Source organism: Protopterus annectens, chromosome 3.part1 (assembly GCF_019279795.1).
Source record: "Protopterus annectens isolate FY-2018-M chromosome 3.part1, PAN1.0, whole genome shotgun sequence".
Classification (NCBI taxonomy): Eukaryota; Metazoa; Chordata; order Ceratodontiformes; family Protopteridae; genus Protopterus; species Protopterus annectens.
The window spans coordinates 1,409,974,754-1,409,989,770 of NC_056732.1; positions in this window are offsets into that span (position 1 = coordinate 1,409,974,754).

The window sequence follows — 15,017 nt, forward strand, 5'->3', positions numbered from 1 at the left end:
TCTTTTTGATTGATATGTAGGTGCATTTGATTTGGGTTTCATTTGCCCTGAATGCACTTCCCTGCCAGGTGAGCCCTCCATGCATAGTCTGATGCATCTGTAGTTAGAGTTTGGGTGGCAGGGGGTAGTGTGAATGGCAGTCCCTTGTTTTGGCGGCAAGCCTCTGCCCACCATAGGAACTCCAGGCGTAGGCAAGGTATGATAGGAATCATTGTTTCCAGGCTGTGACCATGTTGACTCCATAGACTTTTTAAGTACCACTGAAGTTTCCTATATATTCCTGTCTTGCATATGGAATTAGAAGAATGCAAGAGGCCATGAACCCCAAGGCTTGCAGTATTTGTCTTGCAGATAGCATGTTTTTTGTGGCCACTTGTTTGAAGTAAGTCATCAAATGAATTTGCTTTTCTGGCACGAGGAAAGCCATCTGGGCAGTTGTATTCAAGCTTGCACCCAGGAATGTAATCTGTTGAGAGGGTGCCAGTTGTGATTTCTTTTCATTTATGGTGTACCCTAGACAAGTTAGAACCCTTTTTACAAACGCCAGGTGATTTAGAAGTATGGCCTGGTTTTCTGCTTGAGTTAGACAATCATCCAGGTAGGGATATACTTGAATATTTCTTTGCCTGCAAAATGCAATTACTGGAGCCAGACACTTTGTGAATACCCTGGGTGCAGTAGACAAGCCAAAGGGCAGTGCAGAGAACTGATAATGCAAGTAGCCTGCTTTGAAATGTAGGTATGTTCTGCAAGATTCCCTGATTGGGATATGTAGGTAAGCTTCTTTTAAATTTAGAGTTGCCAACCAGGCATCGTTGCCTAGCATAGGAAGTAACTGGTGAAGAGTCAGCATCTTGAATTTTGGAATGTCCAGAAAGGTGTTTAGAATAGACAGGTCCAGAATTGGACGCCATGATTTGTCTTTTCTGGATACCAGGAAAAGCCTGGAATAGAAACCTTATCCCTTTTCCCCTTCTGGTACTGGTTGAATAGCCCCCATGTTTAAGAGGGAAAGTACTTGTTTCTGAGCCTCTGCCCACTGATTTGGGGGCAGGTCTGGCCACCAGTTTGGTGTTGGCAACGTGTGGAAATGAAATCTGTATCCCTGGGACACTACATTTAAAACCCATTTGTCCTGGGTTATGAGTTCTCAGTTTTGTGCATGAAGAGCAATCTTTCCCCCCAAAGGGGTGGCTAAAAGGTAAGTGCTTGGTAATTTTAAAGGAAATTCATTGAGACTGTTTACCATAGGGGGGTGTCTTATTACCAGATTTGGAAGTGGAGGCCCCCCATTGCTCAGTTCTGAGAGTCCCTTGGGACTGAAACCTGGTGCTTTTAGTGTGTCTGGGTTTGGCTTGAGAGGAGCTGGAAAGGACCATTTCTTAGTAGGCCAGTGACTACTAAATCTTGGAGGTTGCACTTGTAAGAAATATTTTACAGTTTGCTAGATTTAGCTTTATCTTCCATCTTTTTTAGAACTTCTTCAGCCTTATTGCTAAACAGGCGGTCCTGATTTAAAGGAGCATCCAACAATTTTGCTTTAACGTGATCAGGCAGAGATTGCTCCTTAAGCCAAGCCTGCCTTCAAAGTACAGACCCAGTAACAGCAGCCCTGCAACAGGCCTCTAAAGAATCAAAACCACATTGCAAAGTATGTTTTCCAACTTGTTCAGCAGAATGCAATAAATCCTGTAAATCTTTATTTTCCACACAGTCAGAAATCAACATCATTTTCTGTTTAAGCAGTCCAATAATATGTTGTTGATATTTTAACATATGAAATTGGCAGTTTAAAGCCCTGATTGCCAAGGTTGCAGAAGTATAAACCTTTTTACCCCATCTATCCAGCACCCTGGAGTCTCTATCAGAAGGGGTAGGATTTTTAACAGTAGAAGCCTTAATGCCCTTGGGCCCCTGAGAAATGGTTTCTGGAACTGCAACAGGGTTTTTGAAAAGGAACTTGTAGGACTCAGGAACCCTGTAGTATCTGTCTGGTTTACTAGGAGCCGGAGGCAGGGAATCAGGGGCCATACTGCATTCCACAAACACATCATTAATGTCTAGTACAGGAGGTATAGCCAAAGGCCTATGCTGAGGTAGAAGAAGGAAATCCCTAAGCCTCTTTTTAGATTCAGAAAATTCCTGACTCTCAGTGGAAATGCTCCCTTAAGGTATGTAAAGTTTCCCCAAAAGAAAAATCCTCAGGGGGGGAAGCAGAGGGAATGGAATCCTCAGCATCAGAATCCTCATAAGTAGGTATGGACAAATCCAGATCATTGGAAGAATTAGAAGAAACAGAGTCCTGATCAGAAGATTCATAGTCAAACTCAGCCCTAGGCCTCTTAGAAGGGCCTTCCCCTGATTTGAGTAATAAGATCTTCAACCATTTTGATCATTTGGTTTTTAGGCATAGGGGCCTGAACATCGGTTGTTTAGACATAGATCGAGATTTAGGCCTTAAAATAGAAGGTGGAGTCAGTTTAATATGCAAGTCTGTTGGCCTGAATACACCCTCAGAAGCCGGTGCGTGCACAGCGGCTCCGGACCCATCCAAGGTAGAGACATCCATGGGTTCCATAGATGAAGCATCTCGTGGCATACCAGACTCCGAATGGGTTTCAGTAGAGGCCTGCGAGTCAGAAGTAGCGAGTATCAGGGGCTGCGAAAGCATTTCACTGAGTACCGGCAAACTGGCGACTGGCTTAGGAGAAGCGTCTGCAGTTCTGGACCTCGACGGCCTGTCTCTGCCTTTTTCTTTGTGTTTTTTCGGAATTCTGGTAGTCGGATGGCTAACCAAAGTAATTTCTGGATAATTAAACCGAGAACCAAAATATTTACAGGCAAAAATGTACCGAAGACGAATAGTGCACTGATTAAATAAAGCACAAAACCGACAGCAAGGTACGTCGTGGTCAGGGCCTAGGCAAGGAATACAGTACAAATGAAAATCTTTATGAGGTATTTGCTTTCCACAAGTAATGCATTTATTAACTTTTACTGACATCGGTAAGGAGCAAGAAAAAGTTTCCCCAACGGGGTACTTAGCTTTAAGTTGAAGACTTTGATTCTGAAACTCGAAAATGAAAATTTCATAATCGGCCAACCGGCACTTGAGAACTGCTTCTGATTTGGGCACTGCACGGCAAAAAAGACAGATGTAATGGCGTCGGCTTCATGTTTTATACCCCTGACGAACTGACGTCAAGGAAGAAGGGATAGCAACTGACGCAGGACCCAAGACTTTGTTAATCAGGCCGTCTGAGGGCAACCTGGCAGCAGATTATCCAAATGTAATGACTGCAACAGTGAAACACAAAGAACATCTGCTCCTGCCAAGGTCACAGAGAGTTCGGGCACCAAGTCTCTCTGCAGCTTTGTGAAATGTGCCAGGTAGTTCAAGGACCTAACAGCAAAGGTTGATGATGCAAAGACTTGCTTCCCTAATCTGTCCACCTCCTGGGATTTCTTATTGGACGGGTGAACAGTCTGGCTCTCGTGTTCCAATTCCTTCTTAGTAGCAGCAGCCACCACCATGGCATCTACTGGGAGATCTTTTGACCAATGGGGGCACTCTTCTGGGGGAGAAAGGATTTTGTCCAGCCTATGAGGTATGGCCTCCACAGCGTCTGGTGCCTTCCATGCATGCTGCACGATGAGCTTGATGAGCTCATCGGCAGGTGGGGTAACCCAGGAGGAAGGGGGCTGGGCACGAAAAGCCTGCAGGAACACAGACTCCTCTGAGGAAGGGTTAGAGGACTTCAATTCACCTTTCTGCTTTAAAATTTCGAGGATGTCACCAAAGGAAACCTCATCAGAAAGTAAATATGGGGACCCCTCCCCGTCATCATAATCTGTGTCTTCGGTCAATGACTCTTCCATGGAGTCCATGTGCTTCTTCTTACACGTAGTCTTGCACTGGACTTCCTCAGTGGGAGACTCTGGGAAAGGCTGCAAGGATGCAGTCTCCAGGGGGAGAATGGCCCGAGACTGTTGCACCCAGTGTCCAGGGGTTGCTTCTTGAGACAGCTGAGGCTCAGAGGAAGTAGTAGTCTCCAACAGAGGCGGCCAAGAAGCAGCAGCCAGTGTCCTCTCCAAGGCCTGAAAGGCTGGCCCACCCAAGAGAGTTGGAGTATAGGTAGGAGTCTGTAGAGAAGGATGATCAACTCCAGAGGGGTAGTTATTTTAGACAACAAAAAGGAGTGGCTATGGGAGCAAAATGTGCCCCTATTTATGCCAATCTTGTTCTGGCAGCATGGGAACATGAACATGTTTTCACTAGTAGTTACTGGGATAAAATTTTATTATATTTACGTTATTTGGACGACATTTTGATTTTTTGGAGAGGTACTGAAGCACAATTTAATGAATTTATATTATATTTGGGAAACACAACTGATTTCTTAAAATTTACGAGTCACATTTCTACTAGCACAATCAATTTTTTGGATATTACAATTACCTTGAAGGACAATACTTTTGAATCCAACATTTACAGGAAAAAGACATATTCCAATTCATTCTTACACTTTGACAGCTGTCACCCTGCCCATCAGAAAAGAAATTTAGTCAAGGGACAGATGGTGAGGTTGTCAAGGATAGTGAGTAATGATGATACGTTCAAAATGGAACTTGAAAAATTAAAAAACATGTTCACAAGTAGAGCCTACCCAGTGGATTTGGTTAACAATATAGGTCCGGACATTTGGATGAACAGACCAGTTTTATACAAATCCATTTTAAGATATGGATTAAATCCAAAAGAAGTTTCTAAACCTAAAGGTATAGGACATGACACTTTAGTCATCCCATTCAATGAAAAATCAGACCAAATTGTTAAAGTGGTCTACGATTCTTGGAACATTGTTATAGAATCTAACAAAGAACTGGTAAATGTTTTAGGTGACAAACCAAAAGTTACTTTCAGTAAAGGACAAAGTCTTAAAAGTATTTTTGAAAATAGTGCGAAATGTGACTTATTTATGAAATCTAAGATGAACAAATGTGGTGCATGTCGCACATGCAGGTTCATCAATAATGGACCATACCTCTCAATCACCAATTATGAAAAGACTATTAGATGTCCAGGAGCGTGTGACTGCAACACTGTCATGGTGGTATACGTAGCTACTTGCACAGCATGCCAAGCTTTCTATGTAGGGAAAACTAACAGAAAGTTGAAAACAAGAATTATAGAGCATGTTAGTGATATTAGAAATCACAAGCAGACTAGTGCTTTATACACACACAGCACTGGTTGCCTTAATTTTAAAAAATTCCTGTTTTTTGTTATTGACAGAATTGTTCACACCAATGTACAACAAGGGGGTGATACTAAGAGTTTATTAGAAGCCAAAGAATGTCTTTGGCAACTTAGATTGAATGCAAGTAAGGATCCAGGAATTAATGATCAAATTTCTATAGCTAGTATACTAAAGCTAAAATCTCAGTTCATTTAATGATCTTCATAGCTACTTATCCTTACGTATTAAATTTGCTATCACTCAATAAAATTAATCAACTACCATAATTTATGGACACACTCAACATTTATATACACAAAAATTTTTTTAACACATTTCATATTCATCCACAATTACTCACAACTTATCTATAATTGAACTATACCTGTAGTGCGAGTACATGTTTCAAAAATGTATTCGAAAATATTCATTTGAAAACATTCATTATGATTCCACATGTCACTCCTCAATTCATGTTAACAACAACTTTTTTAGGAAAAGTTTTTTATGAAAAATTATTAAATTAATTTTTACAGAAATATATATATAAGATGTTTTAATCAATTTTATATAATTCAATATTTCATTACATTTCTATTTCAGTTATATTAAGTTATGGTTATAGTAACTGTATGAATTGACAACACTCAATCTGTGACTTTGTTATAAACACTGTTTACATATTTTTATACATTTTAAAAAGCTTTAGATTTTTATCATGGTTATTTATTTATTTATCTACACATAAATAATTTACTACAGCAATTTTTTAATATCTAAATACACTAAATTGGTACTTAGACAAAATCCAGTACTGTAATACACATCATTGTAACAACTGCAATACAGCTTATTTATTCACACGGAAATGTTATGTTAGGTACTCACATTTCTCATTTCATATACTACACTTAGTATGGTTCACTGACATTACACATATATAAGAAGTTTATTCTCTATTTACACAAATACATTATGTATAGGACCTTCAGGTATACACATTATATTCTACTTCATGTCTAGATGCGTTTCAAGTCAGTTATTGTATTTTAAATTTTACTAGACTTGTTACTTTAAATAGACAAGAGGTTTATTGTATAAATTAGATTATTGTTTGATTGGTAGATTACGTTATTATTTAATTTAAGTAATCAGCAGCATTTGTATTTAAGGGATGATCTGTTTTTATGTCAATTTGTACTCTGATGATGCCCTAGGATGTGAGGGTGAAAGCGCTTAGTTCTACGATTTTGCTGTTCTTGTTTTGGTCTTGTGGTCCTGTGGTGTAATAAAGACTTCATTTTAATTCCAATGATTCAAGGCTACTGAGATTTCCTTGGTTACAAGTTTTTACCTTGCAGTTCGTTTTTTACAACTCCAGAGGGGGGACAGACTTTTGAAGGGGAAGGAATTCCTCTGGCCAAAAGCAGCTGGTCTATAAGATGCATCACATCATATTCAGAAAGGCTTCTGGTAGACCTCATTGAAAGCCCTAAAGGCTAGCATGACCACTGAAAAAGGTGTCTGTATAGGTAATGTCTGCACCAAAACTGGCAGTGTTTGTAGTTTGTTTGCAGAAGATTCCTGCACCGAGAACGGTGTCGCCAAAATTGGAGTTGTCTGCACCAAAACCATCGGTGCTGAAAAGGCCTGCAATGAAGAAATTGTTGGTGCCAAGGGGCTCTGCACCGAGAAAACTGTCGGTGCCGAAGACATCTGTACTGAGAAACTGGACAGTGCCGAAGGAGTCTGCACCAAGACTTCAGTTGTTGCCAAAGATGACTGCGCCGATATACCAATCGGTGCCGATGAAGTCTGCACTGAACTAGTCGGTGGCATAGTAGTCTGCACCATGAAGGCTGATGTCTGCATCGAAAGCAACAGTGTAGAGGGACCAGCAGACATAATCGGGGACAGAGTCAAGTGAGTCGGTGCCAAAGCAGCTGCTGGCACTGACTCTGACAATTTAGTCTTTTTATGTTTCAATTCCTTAGGGTCTCCAGAGGGAGATGATGGAAGAGACTTAGACTTCTTATGTTGTTTGAAAGGAGGAGAAGATTCCTGCAACCCAGAAATAGCCCTGCAGAAAGGGGTTTTAAGGAGACCCTTTAGTACTAGTTTATTTTTATGTTCGCTCAAAGTCCTGGCAGAAAAACCTTTACAAATCTGACAGGGTGGCTTCACTGTGAGATGAGGCATGCCCTAACAGTAAACACACAAGTCATGCATGTCAGAGTGAGGCAGTTTGTGTCCGCACTCCGAACACCTCTTAAAGCCTGGACTCCCTTTCTTCTCAGACATTATATCCACAAAATATTCAAAAACTAGACACATACACACGCACTGTAGCAAGACTCAAGGGAGGGCGAGGAAAGACTACCAACAAAGGTAATAGAAGATACCAAAAAGGTACAAGTATTAAAGAATAAGAAGATATGACTTAAGTCGAAAACTAAGAATTCTGTGAGAAAAAAAAACTCAAAATTTATCAAAAATATACACTTAGCTGGAGAGGAACAGCTCAACATGGCTGAACAGCAACGCAGCAAACAAAATCTGAGGTAACAGGGAGAAGGGCATGATGGGTAAACTCTTAGCTCGAGAGGTTTGTGGCTGATGCGAGCTTGAAAAAAGTCCTGCTTGGTTCCAAGGTCGGAACCGAATCCCAAGAGTAAGGAATAAACGAAGATTAATATCAGATTATTGCTTAAGAATTGATACAAGGTATATCATGTCTAATTTGTAATCATTATTTAAACTAGAGATGGTTTTGTTTTATTTTTTTAAGATTGTAAAATTGTTCTTAAAATGTTTTGTAATAATTTGGAGCTTTTCTCCCTGGGCCTCCGCTGAAAATGGGGTTCTACCTAGTCATACTTTCCCAGTAATCAAATGTCAATAAATAAATCTTACTGTGGTCTCTCAAGGATATGCACTAATCCCTCTGTCTGTTCTGGATTAATTCATATTTGTTCTATACTTTTGAACATGCAGTACAACAGGCCTCAGGATTAAGGAGAGGGTTATTGTGATACCATCATTATACAGACACCCAGATGTACCCCCCCCCCTCTTATTCAAGCTGAGGTGGCAAGTGATTATTCCCTGATTGACAATCTTGAAACCATTCATTCTTGGTTTCTATTACTTGCTTTAAAGTGAACACCTCCAAAATCGAGGCTATGGTACTTTCATGCTACTTTGACAGACTCCAGTGCACTTCAGCTGACTAGTTTCCTCTTATATGATGGAAATAAGCTTGATCTTGTTGAGAAAATGTGCATTGAAATGTTACCTTGGATTACAGGCTGACAACTTCAGGACCGAATGTCAGCAGATGTTTCCATTTTTAAAACATCTCCAAGATTAACCACTTTTCTAGCTCAAATACTAAGGTATGTACTTACCACAACTTGGTATCCGTGTTGTCTTCTTTCATTCATCCCCATGAATGACTTACGGATCTGACTTGGCTGCATTTCTACAGACTAGGCTCAAAGTCTCAAGCTCCTCTCTCTTCCCATAATACTCTACTCTTTGCCCAGCCTTCTCACATTGAGTTTGCTGCCCCCCTCCAAGAAGTTCCCATAGTAGGAAAAAGGTAACTACCACATAAGGACAGAATGAAAAGAACCAGAGGCTCAAACTAGGAATAGAGGTTCCCTATCATTCTTGAGATCAACCAGGAGTCACAAGGAGGAAGATGGCTGGGAGGGAAAGTGAGGATAAATGAAAGAAGACAACACAGATACCAAGTTATGGTAAGTACATAACTTACAAATATGATGTCGGTTTCATTCCTCCTCACAAATGGGTCAATCCCCAGCTAAAAACAACCCTTGGGTGGCCTCAAGGAAGGATATGTTGGAGCACAGCTGAACCAAAGGAAGCCCAATTTTTGTTAATATCCAGTTTGTAATGTCACAAAAGTATGAACTTTAGACCAGGTGGCTGCAGCACAAATATCATCAATTTTACTTAACATTTCTTTACCGGGAAAGTCCGACTTGAAACGAAGCCAATTTTCAGCAGAGACCTAGGGAGAAACACTCCAGACGCATGTCTTTGTAACGTGAGAGGAAACAGCAGCACCCGGAGGAAACTCACAAGAATGCAGGGAGGACATGCAGACTCTGCACAGAAGGCACCCCATCTGAGAATCGAACCAGAGAACCTGTTGTTGTGAGGCAATAACGCAACCGCAGCACCACTGTGCCTTCTTTCTAATGAAAGTTCTAGACGAAAAAGCTGATGACATAGCCATAGAGCTGGTTGAATGGGCTGTGGGAGGACAAGGCAATTGAAAACAACTTCTAGAATAAATCATAGAGATGCAGCTTGTAATCCATTTAGCAGGAGTCACTTTGGAAACTGCTCAGCCCAGGCGATTGGTTGAAAAGGATAAAAACAACTGTTCGGTCTTTCTAAACTGTTTGTCCTATGGAGATAAAAACATAGAATGTCTAAATGGTGTAGTAACCATTCTCTCTTGTTAAGAAAATTGGGAAAGAAAACTGGTAATTGAATGGACTGATTCAAGTTAGCCTCACTGGCCACCTTAGGCAAAAAGGAAGGATTGGTACAAAGGGAGAGACCATTGTTATGAAAAATTATGACAGAGCTTGGAGTTCCAAAATCCTTTTGGCGGATGTGATAGCCACCAGAAATACAGTCTTCCAGGAAAGAAATTTCAAGTCACAGTTACTGGAAGGTTCAAATGGTTTCTGTGTTAGGCCTTGGAGGATGATATTGGGATCCCATGGAAGAGAAGGATCTTTAACCAGAGGATGGAGAAGAAAAATGCCCTTCAGAAAAGCTCTATATAACAGAAGTAGCAGGAGAACCAAATAAGTTGCCTGAGTGAAAATTTGAAATAGCAGCTAACTGAAATTTAATGATAGAATAACTAGTGCCCACCCAAAAGAGGGAGGCCAGAAAGGACAGGATAGTGGAGCTGAAAAGGGATCAATGTTCTCTTTGTATGCCCAGTAAGTGAACCTTTTCCACTTGCTGCTATAAACCTTTTTGGTAGAAGCTTTCTGACAGGCCAACACAATGTCTCGAACAGGGAGGTAAGCACGAACCTTTGTACAATCACTTGAACTGGAGAAACCAAGTGGTTACTTTGAAGGTGGACAGATTCAGATAATATCTCTCTAAAGGGTAAAGGAGGTGATCCTGTCTAGGTTCCAGCATTGATGGAGGATATTTCAGATGAGACGAGAGGAAGTGGAACCAAATCTGATGAGGCCAGTAGGGGAAAATGAGGATCACTCAGCTCTTCAACCATTTTTCTTTCTGAAGAAACTTGGTGATTAGGGGTAAGCATAGAGGAGACCATGGGGCCAATTGTGAACTAGAGCATCACTTGGGGACTCCCCTGGTAGAGTAATCAAGAGCAAAATACCTGTTGCATTGGTTGTGAGGTGAGGCGAATAGGTCACAGCAAGGATGGCCCCAAGGCTGAATATCAAGTCCGCTACTGACTGGTTGAAGGGTCAGAATGGACCTGCTGAGCTTGTCTGCAAGAACATTGGACCTCCATGGTATGTGACTTGCAAGCAGAAAGTGATCTGAATAAATCACCCACTCCCAGACCCTCAAGGCTTCTCTGCACAAGGGATATGAACAGGTTCCCCCCATTTGTTGATTTACCAGACAACAGAAATATTGTCTGTGTGAATTGCAATTGTCCCTAGAGGAAAGTCATCCTGAAAAGCTTGCAACGGGAGGACTGCTCTCATCTCCAGAACACTGATGTGCAATCTGGTCTCTAAGTGAGCCCATGTGCCTTGGACCATCCTTCCCTGGAAATGCCTCCCACCCCAACTGGGAAGTGTTTGTGGTCACTGTGGCTGAGTAGGATGGGAAAGGAAAGGCCTGCCTCTCCTGTCATTAGAGAGAAGCCACCATCAACGATGCTTTCTGCAAATCAGAGTCAATTTGATAGCAGCAGAGAGAGGATGGTAGAGAATAGACCACTGAACAACCAGAGTCCACTGAAGTAGTTGCACAAAGAACCTCGCTAATGGAACAAGCATAATGGCCGCTGCCAGAGACCAAAGAACTTGAAGTACCAATCTCGCTGGAGGTGTGGGAAGGTAGAGAATAAAACAAACATGTTCAATCAAGTTTTTGTATGGGATGAGGTGGTAATAATGCTCTCTGATTCAGAGTGTCTAGGAGTGACCCAGTGAATTCCAATTTCTGCTCCTGGATTAGGTTTAATGTATGAAGATATATAGTGATTCCCAGAGAACTGGATATTTGTAACAGGTAATCTCTGGCCTGAGAAGGTGATGCCTGATTGGGGCGGTTAGAAGCCAGTTGACCAGATAAGGAAATACCCGGAATTCTTTTAGTCTGAGGTGGGCTGTGACTACTGCCATGCATTTGGTGAACACCTGGAGGGCTGTGGTGAGACCAAATGGCAAAGCTCTGAATTAGTAATGACTGGCTCCCAGCCTGAAGTGCTGATGACTCTTGGAGTGCCTGTCTATTTTGATGGGATATTAAGCGTCCTGTAAGTCTATTGAGCACATCCAACTGTCCTTCTGCAACAGACATAAAATGGACTGGACCATAACTTTCTTTACAAATTCATTAAAAAGAAGTGGGAGTAAGTTCTGAATCCTCTCTGTTCAGTTGGGACCTCTTGGATGACTTGTTTTTACAGCAGTTTTTGAATCTCTAGAACTGCATGCTCCCTCTGATTGGGTGGTACATCAGGGAGTTTCTTTTGAGACTCTGGCTGGTGAAGGGAAGAGGGAATATAGTAACCTCTGGATATGATGTTTAGCACCCAACTGTTTTCTGTTAAAGATGTCCAGGCATCTGCTTGCAGAGAAAAATGACCCCCGACTGCCTCAAGAGTTGAGAAGTCCCGCAACACTTCAGGAGAACTGGAAAGGCCTGTCAGAGAAAGGCTCCCAGAAGCCCTGATTTTGAAGCCCCCCTCTGCCCCTAGGGCAGAGTCTGACATTAAAACTTCCCCCTCTGCACCTGGAGGAAAAATCTCTACGGTGATCCTGGAAAGACTCCTGGTATTTCCGGAACCAAGTCTTCTTACCACCTTGTTGGTTTCTCGAAAAGGTCCACTGAGGGGTAGAAAACTTGACTCAAAGGCAAATAGAGTTTTTCCTTACTGCTCACTGTGGGTAAGGGTATCTTTAACAGAGGGCTCAAACAAAGTAGAGCCATTAAAGGGGGGCATTAACAAAGGATGCATTGAAGGGTTCTGCAAAGTCACAAAGCCTCATCCAGGCATGTCATCTAATAGCGATGCCTAAGCCGGCTGCCCATGAGGTACCCTCCTTGGCATACAAGATTAACCTCAAGGAATAATTAGGAAGGCAAGAGTCACCAGTTGGGGAGAAACTCCTTCAAGGTCCACTGTTGACATGGTCTCAGCAAGAGAGTTGGAAAGCTCTTTGATCAGATCTCTCTGCAACCGGGTAAAATGTGCCAAGTAATTCAATGCTCTCAGAAAGTGGCTGAGGCATACACACATTTACCAAACCTGTCCACTGCTCTGGACTCCCTGTTCAGAGGATGGACAGATGAGCTATGCTCAGTCAGCTCTTTCTTGGCGGCTGCCACCACAACCATGGCATCAACTGGTATACCCTTGGTCAAATGTGGTCAGTCTTTGGGGGGGGGGGCAAAAACTTATCTGGTCATTTTGTGACTTGTTCTATTGTGTCTGGCTCCTTCTAGGCCTGGGAAAACACAAGATCGAAGAGTTCATCCAGCGGGGGGTCACCCAAGAAGCAGATGGTCCTGCTCTGAAAGCCTCCAAAAAACACAGCCTCTTCAGGAGGAGGAGTGTGGACTGATCAACCACTTCTCTGCTTTAACATCTTCAGAATGTCTTCAAAGGATATGTCCTTTGGTGATCTGGGGGATCCTTCTCCCTCAGCAAGGTCTGTGCCCTGAGTGAGAGACTCCAGTGGGTAGTCTATGTGCCTCCTCTTGCATGTCTTCTTATGAAGGATCCCCTCGATAGGGGGTTCAGGAGAGGTCTTGGAAGAAGAAGGGGCCCCCTCTGGGGGGGGGGGGAGTGCTTGTAGGCCCTTAGGGGCAGGCTGACCCTGGACAGGGATGATAAGCTCAGCTCTCTGATCCAATGGGAGTGACAGGGAGGATCATAGCTCTGAGAACTCAGCTCTATATCAGAAAAGAAGGCCCTTTCTAGGACCTGGAAAGTCAAAGGGCTTGGACAGTCCCTGCCCAGCTCCCGTGGAGCAGAAGCAAAGGAAGAGGAAAAGAAAGGAACCTCAAACCAGTCTCCCAATCCAAATCAGATCCAAACTGTCGAGCGCCAAAGCCCAAAAGGAAGGAATGGATCCAACAAAGTCTGACCCGAATTCCTCCCCTCAGATCTGATGGCAACAGCTTGGATACGAGACCCACTCTGATCCGAGGACACCAGAGCAGAGGTAGTCAGGGCAACTGTTGGAGTCAAGGAAGACAGTATCCTCAGATCTGACACTGATGCATCCAAGTGGCCACGATCCTGGGGCTCCACTGCCAGAGCGTGGATTGGAGAAGGAGACTGCATGCCAATGTGCCCACACAGATCTCTGAGGGGATGGAGAAGGCATGACCCTCATCCATACATCAACCTTTTTGAGCAAGAAATGTGGAGAAAGCCCTAAATAATGGGGGGGGGGTCAAAGGCCCAAAAATCTATACAAGTTTTAAATATTGCTCTTACAAATGCATAAAGTTGAGAGAACAGGTTTTGCATTAGCATGAATATTCTGACTTCAATCCTGATGAATCTGCCAATGTTTTCAGACAGTGTAACACACACACACGCACATGCACACACACGCACGCATGCACACACACACACACACACACACACACACACACACACACACACACACACACACACACACACACACACACACACATACACACACACACACACACTGTAGAGGTAGATGCAGTCCTAGTTGAATGAGGTGTGATCCCCTGTGGGACAGGTTTTCCATGGTGCTTATAGCAGAAATGAATGCAATGGTCTAGCCATTTAGAAATGGTTTGCTTTGAAATAGCCTTCCCCTCTGCCCCTGCAGCAAATGCTACCAGCAGTTGTTCAGATTTCCTTTGAGGGCTAGTCCTGTACAAATAAAATCTAAGTTGTATGTGCACATCTAAGGAGTGCAGTATCCATTCCCCTTTGTTCTGTGGATTAGGAAAGAGGGTTACAAATGAATGGACTGATTAAGAGCCACACTGGATACCACCTTGGGCATGAAGGAGGGATTGGTTCTGAGGGACACCCTGTCTGCATGAAAGATTATGAAAGGCTCCACTGCCATAAGGGCCTGTAATTCAGATACCCTTCTTGCTGAAGTGATTGCTAAAAGGAAGGCTGTTTTCCAAGAAAGGAATTTTAAATCTGCACTAGCAGCTGGCTTGAAAGGAGGAAGGATGAGTTTCTCCAATACAAAGTTAAGGTCCCAGGCTGGAGTTGAGTCTCTCCTGGGTGGTCTTAAATTTTTGGCCCCTCTGAGGAACTGCTTGAGCAATGGATGAGAGAAGAGGGGAGGTTCTGTGTTATAATGAGTTGAAATGGCTGAGGCATGAATTTTTATGGAGGAAAAGGAAAGGCCCTTGTGAAGCATCTCAGTTAAGTATTGAAGAATCTGAGGTAAGTTAGTCACTGTTGTGCTCATCCCTTGAGATTGGTTCCAGGCACAGAATCTTTTCCATTTTTCAGCACAAGATTTTCTAGTACTAGGCCTCCTTGCCTCTACAATGATATCC